This window comes from Haplochromis burtoni, unplaced genomic scaffold, assembly GCF_018398535.1.
Source record: "Haplochromis burtoni strain Fernald_Lab_line unplaced genomic scaffold, NCSU_Asbu1 Contig_57, whole genome shotgun sequence".
Classification (NCBI taxonomy): Eukaryota; Metazoa; Chordata; class Actinopteri; order Cichliformes; family Cichlidae; genus Haplochromis; species Haplochromis burtoni.
The window spans coordinates 1,709,774-1,719,447 of NW_024582418.1; positions in this window are offsets into that span (position 1 = coordinate 1,709,774).

Consider the following 9,674-nt stretch of genomic DNA (forward strand, 5'->3'; position numbering starts at 1 on the left):
TTTCACTCATTGAATACAATAATTTGTCCAGTTGTTGATCAGAAGGCTTTGGGTACAAACAGCTAGTCACCCACAATAGTTGGTCCAATCAGGATGCTTTGAATTTGGCAAATTGAACAACAAAGGTCCAATTGTTCCTGTCAGATGAAGGAGATGTCTTGTTTGTTCATTCATATTACAGCTAGCTAAAAAAAACCCATCCAAAAACACAAACAAAAAAACAACAACAAAGGTGTATCTGACTGCAGATACACTTTTGGTATGTTGGTCTAAACTGCAGAGATCATTAGTGTGTGCCCTCATTTTGCCAAAATGGTATTGACAGTATGTCTTCAAGTCTGTGTCCATGCAGTCTTAAATCATTTTGGCTTGCTTTCAGGCAAACGTACCAAGACTTGCTTATCACAATGCAAACAGGGTTCTTGGATGTATTGTTCTGGAAATCCAATAACAGCGTGAGGTGAAAGGGGGAAAAAAAATATGATGACCTGTCACCTCATCCATGCTGGTGTGATGGGATGATAGTCAAAGTTAAAGGAAAAATGTAACTGCAGACTAGAAAACCGACAGCTGTTTCCTTAGAAGACAGGAAGGTAATTTGTGAGCTGAATTATGTGAGAAAAAGACAAGGAATGCAAGATCTGCAAGGTCTTTGCATAACTATTGTTATCTTTGTGTTGGTGACAGTGGGAGACAAGGACAGAACATTGCATAGAGTTGCAAATAAACTGCTGCACACTGAGCTGTTACATTGTAAGAAAAACAAATCCTCATTTGAATGGTTCATGCAGGTCCAGTGGTTCACAAATCCAAAGTATATTTTGGACATGCACTTGTAGGCAAGCACGATGTCAAGACATTTCATAAAAAATTACAAATCTACACACACACACACACACACACACACACACACACACACACACACACACACACACACACACACACACACACACGTTGTCACTGTTGTGATTATTAAAATTGAAACCACTGAAAGTTTTAATGTATCAGAAATTGTAAGAAGAGATCCAGAGATGAGGAAAAGGTGGTCCCACTAGATTCCACATAGACTTGTTTCTCTGTCTTGGGCTGTTGGCTTTTCGGCAAAGAAGTGTGGGGGATCAGAGAAAGAGAGATGATGATTATGGAAATGAGCAAGCTCTCTTTCTGAAAGATTAAACAGGCCACTGATTGCTTTTACATAACCTTCATTCACAGACACAGGCTTGCTCTGTCACTCTTCCTCTCACACACACACACACACACACACACACATTTTCTGCCTTTCTCGGTGCATTGTATGTCGTCTCTCCTGTGTAAAAGTGCCCTCTTTCCAACCTCTCCTTTGTTGTGTCGAGCTTTAGACACACAACAAAACACTGCCATATACACACAGCGCGGACAGCTGCAGATTGAGTCATGAGACCCCAGAGGTCAATAATGCTCCATAAGAGAGCCTGCTGTCAATTCTCTGTGTGCATAATTTTGCACGGGTGTAATGCTGTTGTTTCTATAGCGTGCCCTAGAGAGGATATGCGGTTTTGTAGGCCAGCTCAGAAGTTATCATCACCCTGGTGCCAGTCATTGGAACTTTTCCAGACTTCTGTTTTGTTGGTAAATAAAATAGTTCTATGAGAAATCAGTTTGTGATATTTACACAATTTATTCAGAGACCTCATTTTCATTTGGATACAGTCTCTCCAGGTGAAATGATTACTTATAAACCAACCTATATAAACCAACTATACTTAAATCATATGACTTAGGATCACTTCAGCTAAACTTGTATTTGCCTTAATATCCTCAACAGCCTCTTTAGTCTCATTTAGTCATTGTTAGCTAACAACTTCTCTGGGATACATAATAGCTTCAAAGTTCCCGAGATGGTATGTACTTACATTTCATGTTTAATGTAAAGTGAAATAGTGGCAGGGCTAGTTCATTAGTTTGTATAGCCCACCCTGCTTTTATGCAAACCTGACAATGTCAGGGCCCGATTCTAATTAAATAATGGATGGTGTCCTGCAGGATCTCTGCCCAAACCTGGACCAGGGCATCGCTGAACTCCTGGGCAGTCTGAGGTGCAACTTGGCAAAATAGTGTCCCAGATCCGTGCTATTGGATTTAGGTCAGGTGGCTGTGGGGGTAGGGTAATGGTATCAATTCCTTCATGTTCCAGGAACTGCCTGCATACTTCATCCCAGTGCCTAATGGCAGTCAGCCTACCCTGCACTGGTCTGTGCATCCCTTCATGGATATACCTCACAAGACTATCACAGACCCACCACCAAACTGGTCATGCTGAATTATGTTACAGGCTGCATAATGTTCTCCGTGGCCGGTCCAGACCCTTTTAAGTGTGTCACATGAGCTCTGGGTGAACTTGCTCTCATGTATAAAAGCACAGGGTACCAGTGGTGGACCTTCCAATTCTGGTATTATATATATTACATATGGCAAATGCCACTTGGGCTCCACAGCGCCAGGCAGTGAGCACAGGGCATGTGTGCCTGAAGGTTCATCTTGGTAATAGTGCATTAGTGCAATAAAAAGGGAAGAATGAGTTACAAACTACTTTAATTAAGAGACATGTCCCTTATAATGTTGCATGTATGTTTTGATGTTATGCAATTTATGGATAACATAGTACAGAAGAAGGACAATTTGTTTGTCTGTGGTATAGATTTGGGTATAGGTTTGAAACTGAAGCCAAAAAAACATGTGTTTAAAGTTGTCAGTTTTTAAAAAATTTAAGGAGCAGCTGGGAATGACTCTTCATTGCAAATAGACTTCCTTAATAGTTTGAATGTGTCTGGGGAAAATGTTTGTCAGGTCCCTTTCCCAGTAACTTTAGTAAGTACTTTCCTGATTATTTTATGTGCTCAATCACTAGTTTGAGGTGATATTGAATAGAACATTAAGGACATCTTGTTAATTATAGTCATTATTAGTCACAAAGAAGAATTATTCTGGCTATTCTTATTTAATGATGATGTTGTCAGTTACAAGTCTTCAGCAAATTTTGCGTTGATGCTTAGTTTCTCAGTCAGATCCACCCCTTGCTTGTCGCATCCAGTTTCAAAATACCAAGAAGGCAATAGAGAAAATGTTCGGGTGGAGGCTTCCCACTGTGACTTCACCTACCAATAAATGTGTCTCATTAAAGAGGACAGTACTGTAAATCCATAAATAAAAAGATTGATTGTATTTAATGTCATAAGTTCCTGATATAGACTTGATAACAGATGGTCATAGAAAAGCAAAGCCAACGTAGAAATGCATTAAGCAACATCATTTCTAATGGCCATTAAGGGGTGACTTACAGTTGCAAAAAGAAGGGTAGATGTCTTTAGGGAAATGACTGCCGGCATAAAAAAACCCAACAATTTCCTGTTTTCAGTTAATATGTTCAATTAATAGTTTTATGTGTTATTGAATACTTTGCTATGTTTATTTCCCAAAATATGGCCACTAGGATGATAAAGCAAAGTGTTTGGCATCCCTCTTTTGTATAAAGTTTGTTGCTCTTGCCTGTAGAATTTATAAAGACTGCACGTGTTTAACTTATTTGACAAACAAAGACTTTCATGCATGCTGCATCATTCAATGTTACATTTTTAAAAATTTTCTGCCAATAGGCTTTGAATTCTAGCTGGACCTCAAAATGGTTGGGGACCTCTTTAAATCTTCCCGTGATACGGCTTTGAGTACAAACCCTGATTCTGACACACAATAGTCCATCTGGTGGCTTCAAACAGTGATAAGCTTTTTACTCAACTAATTGCCAACACAACCTTCAATTTTTCTATAATTGTATGAGATCCCCCTTTTTTTCCTCAGGACATGAAGCAGGTGCATCACACAGATGTTACAACTGGGGCAGAATTGGCTGCTGTGTTGATCCTTGCGAGTAAAAAGTTTCCCACCTGAGGCTACGCCTGACAGTCAACATCATTATCAACAAAGAGTTTTCCCTTTCAGCATCAACAAATTTATAAAACAAACAAAGCTTCTTTTTCAAGCATGGGATGTGTTGCCTGGTGATATTTTTTTTTTGTCTCTGTTTATCTTTGAATAAAGATGATTAGAATCTTATGTGACTATAAGTACTATACGTGGACCTCATCTGGTAGAAACTTTGACTGCATGGGGACATCATTCCTGTCAGTAATAAAAAGCTATGTTTTGCTCAGTTTTATGTTCTGACAAAACTGAATAAGACACACACACACACACACACACACACACACACACACACACACACACACACACAACACCACACACACCAATAGTTTTTAATTAACATTCTAGTTATTTGAAGAGAAAAAACTAATAATTCTGAGTTACATCTATATTGCAGAGATGGGCAGTAACGCGTAATCCGATTACTTTTTTCAAGTAACAAGTAAAGTAAGGGATTACTATTGCAAAAAAGTAATTAGATTACTGTTACTTTCCCGTAAGCACGCTTGCGTTACTGCATTACTAAAACCGTGATTTTTTTTGCGAGAATGTCTCATGACAATGACGTAAGCGAGTGCGACGTTCGTGACAACAGCTGTGTGCAGATCAACAATGGATCATATATCGAGTGTGGAGAGAGTATGAGCGTGCAGCGTTTAAAGCGTGGAAGTACTGACCTTACTTTGAGTTTGATTCCATAAAAAGTGACAAAAACATTAGCGTCCGCTGTTCACTGCGTGGGAAGAAAACTTCTTTTTACAGCGAAAAAAACCCCTAAATGTCTGAGCAAGCACCGAGTACGCTGCCGCTGGAATGTGAAATTCACAGAGAAACTCCCAGATCTTTCCACTGACCACTGCGCACACCTGCACCAGGGCAAACCTCCGCCTGCCCACTCCTGCTATACAGGTGAAAATAGAGCAACAGGACCGCTGAGTCTTTGACTTTATTTATTTTCTGCTGTGTTTTACTTGCATCTATTTGAAAGAGTGAGTGTAAACACAAAAAACTATTTTATTTTATGTGCTGGAATGTGCAGAAAATAGGTTTAAATGTTAAACAAATTTCTTCCAGTCAGAGAATGTTGCATATAATTTAATGTTTGCTTGATGCATAAAGTTAAAAGATTAAAACTAATAAAACAAGTTTTAAAAAGAGACTTTTCCATTTGATTACATTTTGTATGATGGATTATGCAGAAAAAGTAGAATTGGGCTGAAAGATCTATCACTTTATTACCTATTCAGGTTGTAAATCATGTTTTTAAAAAGTAACTAAGTAACTAATTACTTTTGAAAATAAGGAATCAGTAAAGTAACAGGATTACTTTTTTGGGAAGTAATCGGTAATTAGTTACTGATTACTTTTTTCAAGTAATTTGACCAACAATGCTTGCCACTAAAGAAGCTGAGATATTCAACTGCTAGACTCACATGTTAACCCGGATAGTTTTGTCATTGCTGTTTTGTTTTTTTTTCATACTCACTGCCAGATTAACAAAATGTAAAAATAATTTTAAATGGCCAAAGATACTCCTTTTATATTAAGTAGATTTAACGAGCAATTTTTCAAGTGCTTGCTGTCTGTTTTAATAAAATGTAACTTTAGACATTTTTCACAGAGAATATGTGATACTTTCATTTTCACTCCACAATGACATTGCATATAAACCATTCAGTTATTTATTTATTTTTTATCAGTCACAAACATTATTTAAATGTTGTTTTATCCGTGAAACAGTACTATAAGAGGGTAACATCAGCAAATTCATTAGACTTAATTAAATAACTAGTTGGAGAAGATGGTGGAAAATCAGATGGCTAAAGAGAAAGAAAATTTTCTTCATCCATGGGCTAACCCAATAGGATTTCATAAATATGTGTACATAATACCCAGAAATAAAACAAATATTGATCTGACACAGGCAAACAAACTAAAACAAAAAGCATTTACGTTTTTTTTTTCTTAACAACAAAATAACAGAATATTGTTCTGCCTCCAGTTTTCCAAAACATTATTTATAGGTTTAACAGCCTTTCTCTTCAAACAAACCAACTGCAAATTCCGCAACATTCAGGAGAGAGACAAAGGTTACATGTCCACGACAAACATGCAGCAGTTTTTTTGAAGGAGTTTCTATTTCTGGGAGTTTGTACAGAATATTCAGCAGGAAATTTCTCACAGGTGCCACCCTTTGAGATCTAAATACATAAAAGATAGAAACATTGTAACCATGTGTCCATGGCACCAACATGTTTCATGTAATACGTGAGACTACTAACAATACTGACTGTTGTCTCCACAACAAGAAGCAGTTGCCACCTTCATCAAATGTCTGAATGTGTGAATCCAAACTCATTAAATAGAAGGAACACTTTCGGAAAAAAGCAACATAATGAGAGTTTGCACCGGTACTGGCATAAGCAGTTTACTGTATTTATTTTTATTCTAATAAAATATTTTTGATAGAAATTGTGATTGGCCATACATGCAACGTTTGAGACAGAAAATGACTTCCTCAATCTTTCATATACACCACCGACATAGTTTTGCTTATTGAATGATCAATTGAATTTTTTTTATTATAAAAGAATTCTGTTGAATTGCAAACATACCTGAATATGTTTGTTCGTGGTAACAAATTTGCGAATTTATTGTTGACAAAGCCTACATAAGACTGCTAGTTTCTATTAAATACTGTAGTTTTTCCATTGCTCATGCATAACCTTGGCTTGTGGAGAGAGAGAGGCATTGTAACAACTTGGTTTACCAGTGTTGGACACTGACAAAATACAAATGATTAGCATAACGGATTGGTAATTTCGTACTGACTGTAGGGAAGAAATAATTTAACCCTTTAAGACCTACTATAGAACCAAGTCCGCCAGAGCTTATATTATATTTTTACAAGCTGTGGAGCCATTTTTGGGAGCATTTCAAGTTGCTATACATCAATACAACAATTATAGCCCAGATTTTAATAATATGTATTCATTAAGTGCATAGTACTTACATAAATTGCAAAAAAGTGCAATAAAATACAAAAAAATTGAAAATCGTTTTTGCTTTTTTACCATATATTTCTAGTTAGAGAAATTTAAGAGGCTTATCCCTCAAAACTGTAAATACAAAAAAGTTGCACAAAATAGTTTCCCACCACAGGAAATTTATTTTGAGTGTCTTCATAGTTTTATTTTTGAAATACACCAATTTTTATACACTGCAGGAAAAACGAAAATAAATATTATACTGCAAATTTGCAAAAAAGCAGCATATGCATCAAAATAAACTATTTCCAGCAGTGCAATATGAGTCCTAAGCATCCCAGAAACGACACAGAAAGTCATAAAGTCAAAGATAACTTTTAAAAAGACCAGTATAGGCCCTGATGTAAAAAAGACTACATTTCCGCGAAAATGACGTCACTTCCGGTTTCGGGCAGGTAATGGCGGAAATGCAAAAGTTCGCGCTGACGTCTATTCCAACGTAGGAAGTGTTATGAACAGCTGATCGGATCGGCAAAGCGTGTTTCTGGAATATTATGTTTTTGTTCCTGCAAGCGCTTTTTATGCAGTTTTTGCAAAGCTTTATGTGGAAGGAAACCGTGACCTAGGACAAGCTGATGGCATAAGATGTAAGTACAACTCCTCCGGTTTCATATGCAAAAAAAAATTATTGCGCTAGCTTACGTGGTTGCAGAGCTACCGGGATTTAAAAATAGTAAAACAGAGCGTGCCCGCTCCGACCGGCTTTAAAGTGTTAATAAAGGCAATAGGACCACATCATCTGCAAAAAGCTGATTCAGGACTGTTAGACCTGCTAATATGACACACCCCCACCCATTGGCTGTTCCTTGAAATTCAATCCATAAAAATTAGGAGCAGAATCTTTAATTCTGACTGGGTCCTACACCCAGAAATAAACCTAATGCTAACAATGCAACAGTCTTATTATGACTCCAAGGGACCAAATAGCCTAGAATCTGTGTAAGTGGGATTAAGGAGATTATGGAGTTGTTATTGTAGAAGAATTGTGTGTGTGTGTGTGTGTGTGTACTGTGATCTGTGTGTGAAGTCAGATTTTAAATGTGTGAATAAATCTGTAAAGAGCTTTGTGAATCTGCAAATGTGTGTTCAGAATGTGTGTTTAATCAGATTTTTAAATGCGTAAATAAATCTGTATGTGTGAATAGATAGTAATGGCTGAAAAGTCTTAAAGTTTTGCTCAAAGTCAGTCATCATTAACTGGCTGTCTTTCTACACATTTGCTACACTACTGCTGTAACAGACCTACATATATGTGCAAAATGTGTGACAGTTGTCTTTAAATCAGGGGTTCATTAACCCTGAGCTCAGCCTCAAAGGCTTTCACTCACACTCAGTATTTACAAACAGGTGGTGTGTTACTTAGTATTCAAGTATGATATTAGTTGGCTGATATTGGTGATTGTGCTGATGCTAGGCAGGCTCAGATGGACAGACCACAGTTTATTTCTATATATTGAAGCTAAAGTATCTGAATTTCGGGAGCGGGACCACGCCTCCAAACATGCCCCCTCCACTTCTGATCTATATCTGATCCCCCAGTTCTACAAGCTGTTCGTTCTCATTTCCGTGCCCCACCCTCAATCCCCATTTTCAGTTCTTTCACTTATACATTTCTCATTAGTACATGGGGATCTGCTAGGCCCAAACCGCTGCTCAATTCATGTTTAAGCCATTCACCTTTATGTAATAAAAACACTATAAAACCTAAAATGAGGATGGGCCCAGCGAGTGAACTTGCTTTAAGGATGTTTATTTTGTTAGTAGCTGTCATAAATGGCTAACATTTGAGGTTTTTGGGAAAAAAAAATGATATAAGTGTTATATTACTGTTATAACTGGGAACAACTATAATGGTCAACTTATGGTTCGCTTATTGTAAATTGTTCCTACTTGTAGCACAGGCTTTTATTTTGATCTTTTAAGATCAAGACTATGCTGAGAAATTGGGATCCCAGGGTTGTGGTTAGCAACGCTGAATTGATTTTCTAACGTGTAGTTCCTGTAGCTATAAGTGTAAACGTAACAAAAAGCAGTACAATGCTTAAAATGTACTCAGAAATGTGCTTTAATTTTTTATTTCTGTCTGAATTTATGTCATGATGTTACAACACTGCTTGTGTAGCTGCTGTTGATTATGGCAGTTAATGTGACAGTGGGCCCCTGGAAATAACGTTTGAATGATTATTTATTACCAATTCTTTTCAGGTTTGCATAAAATCACTTCGGTAGCTGGAGCACTAAGGGCCATTTTCACAGCATAAATTTCAGCTTGGCACAGTGGGATACTTGCAAAAGAAGACAAGATGGAGAGACATGTTCTTTTAAATCACTTAGTGGATCTTGCATATGGTCTGCTGTGTTTTACATGACTATAGTCTGTTATGTTGTGCAAAAGTGCATCAGTACTTTATTTATGGACCTTTATTTTGTTGTGAAGCACTTTGTGATCCTCGTCTTGGTACATCTCATCATTAGGAGTTGATCAGTTGACAGCGCAGTACCTTAGGGTCCAATACTAGAGTCATAGGTCTTGTGATGGAATTACAAAATCAACCTATGGTCTAGGGCGGCGGTCCCTAACCCCCGGGCCTCGGACTGGTACTGGTCTGTAAGTTGTTTGGTACCGGGCCGCGAGAGTTGAGGCTCAGGTGTGAAATGTATGGTTTT